At 45.5% G+C, this 2,444-nt stretch overlaps 1 pseudogene; it reads left to right on the top strand.

Moving 5' to 3' along the window:
- The first annotated feature begins 1,722 nt into the window (after window positions 1–1,722).
- LOC149457909 (U2 spliceosomal RNA) lies at window positions 1,723–1,838 on the top strand (annotated as a pseudogene).
- Window positions 1,839–2,444: the final 606 nt, after the last annotated feature.

Genomic DNA, 2,444 nt, shown 5'->3' with positions numbered 1-2,444 from the left:
CCCTTTTAGGAGAAAAAAGTGCGTCTTATGGAGCAAAAAATACAGTATGTCGAATGGGAATATTGAAAACTTTTGTCAGAATACAGTGTCACAGTGGGGGGGATTTCTCCATCTATCTCACTTGTGTAGAGGGGGGAACTTTTTTTTTTTTATCAGTCCACTGGCTGATTAAAAAAAGATAAAACCTGTAATCTATGGTCAGCCTTAGCTGTGAACTGTCGGTGTTCTACTGCTGTTCATCACTGCCATTTGACAAAGGTTTACCAATGCCCATTGTTTTGTTTGTTATGTGGTCTATTAATGAGGAATTAAAATATATAGGCAGCACAGTGGCTAAATGGTTAGCAATTCCACCTGGCAGTACTTGGGTCATTGGCAGGGGCGGACTGACCATTTGGAAACTCGGGCACTGCCCGAGGGCCCGGGGTCAGTAGGGGGCCCCATGAGATGCCCCTGGTACCTTTTTCATAGGCTTTTTTGAGTTTGGGCAAGGACACAGGAGCGCCATGATCCCCTATTGCCCGGGGGCCCCATGAGTTGTCAGTCCGCCCCTGGTCATTGGTTTAAATCCCAACCATGGCACCACCTGCCTGAAGTTTGTATGTTCTCCCTGTGACTGCATGGGTTTCCTCTGGGCACTCCAGTTTCCTTCCACACTCCAAAGACATGCTGGTAGGTAAATTGGCCCTAGTATATGTATGAATGTGAGTTAGGGACCTTAGATTGTATGCCCCTTGAGGGTAAAGGATTGATGTGAATGTACAATAGAGAGCTGCGTAAAGTGACATCACTATATAAGTACCTTTAATAAAGTAATATCAGGTATATTTTCTTGTTTCCACCATCTCTACTTTGTATGTTGACAGCATCAGTGTCAAACTCTTCTATTAGTGCCCCGGAGCCAGATGTTTTGTACTCTGTGTTACATGGAGACAAGAGGCCTTTCCTGCGTATAGACATTCCACGCATACTTCATAGAACTCATGGGAGCTTATCTGGTGAATTTTTTTTTTTTTACCTTGGATATATTTAACAGTGTTTGAGCCAACACATACAATACTGGCAAAAATGCATCGTAAATAAATTAGATGAGTGACAGTAGCAGATGTAGCACAGTGTATTGTCAGACTTCGCTCCTGTTAAACAATATTGCCGGGATGTGAAGGTCGCTTACATGACTTGTGTACACAGTAAAGCAAACATTTTTCTTCAGCAGAGAATCTTCAATCATACGCTCATTTAAAGGCAGCACAAAACCAACCCCCTTGTATTGTAACTGTGCTGTTTCCCTTTATATTGTAAAGCACTGTGCAAACTGCACTAAATATATCCTGAATAATAATAATATTTATACACATTTCAGTTTTAGGAGTGCACCAGCATTAACTAGATTTCCTAATCATTTTTTTTAGAGTACCCATTATGTACTCATTGAGAAACAAGGCCACCAATGGCTTACCAATGGCAAGTGTGATGTTCTAGGAGGTTTTACTCAAGTGTAGCCCTCATCTAGGGCAGCACAGTGGCTAAATGGTTAGCACTTCCATCTGGTAGCCCTAGGGTCTATTGGTTCGAATCCCAACCACAGTACCACCTGCCTGGAGTTTGCATGTTCTCCCTGAGCATGCGTTGGGTTCTCCCTACCCTTTAAAGACATGCTGGTAGGTTAATTGGATTCTGTCTAAATTGGCCCTAGTATGTGCATGTAAGAATGTAGAGACCTTAGAATTCTCGGCCTTTTGGCTAAGATCAAGTGTGGTATCTGTTCTTATCAGTGTCCAGTGGGGGTGCTACCGACCATTCTAGTTTACGGGGATGGTTGTTGTACAGTACCCTCACTGGTATGATGGGGGTCCGGAAGGCTAGTACCGGAGGGACAGAAACCAGGGAGCGCCATGATTCGTTCTAGGGCCTTGGGAGTAATTCCTCTGGGGAGACCGGAAAGACCCAGTTCCTCCTGGTTTGAGCATGCTACCTTGGTCTGGCCTGGGGCTGAGGAGGCAAAAAGTCCGCAAACTCAGTGCCCCCTGAGGAGACGCGCTCAGGGGTGTCACTAGTAACACTTGGGTGTGGGACCCCACGGTGTGAAGATGACACATGGCCACTGTTTTTACACTCTTTTTTGCACAGCGCCCTAAGGACCAGGTCTTTTGGCTAAGTCCAGGGCAATTTTTGCTACGGGCCTCAGGGCCTGGTCTGTGCACTATTAGGCACGGTACCACTTTTTTATTTTATTCTATTTATTTATATCACTCCCACGTTTTGTCACTTTTTGCTTTCTTATGTGTGTGTTTTTCACGGATGGAGGGTGTGGGTCCTCGGGCCTTACCTGAAGTCTAGGGGGAGGATGTGTGGCCATACGGTTCCTTCCTCCCCTGATCCCTAGGGGGTTTTCTCTTCGGGAGAACCCCCTTGCCTAGTACTGGATGTCCGGCTTCGGCTGG

This window comes from Staurois parvus, unplaced genomic scaffold, assembly GCF_062004578.1.
Source record: "Staurois parvus isolate SC_StPar_1 unplaced genomic scaffold, SC_StPar_1.0 ptg000299l, whole genome shotgun sequence".
Taxonomy (NCBI): domain Eukaryota; kingdom Metazoa; phylum Chordata; class Amphibia; order Anura; family Ranidae; genus Staurois; species Staurois parvus.
The sequence above is the reverse complement of the archived record's forward strand: the minus strand, read 5'-3'. Positions and strand labels throughout refer to the sequence as shown.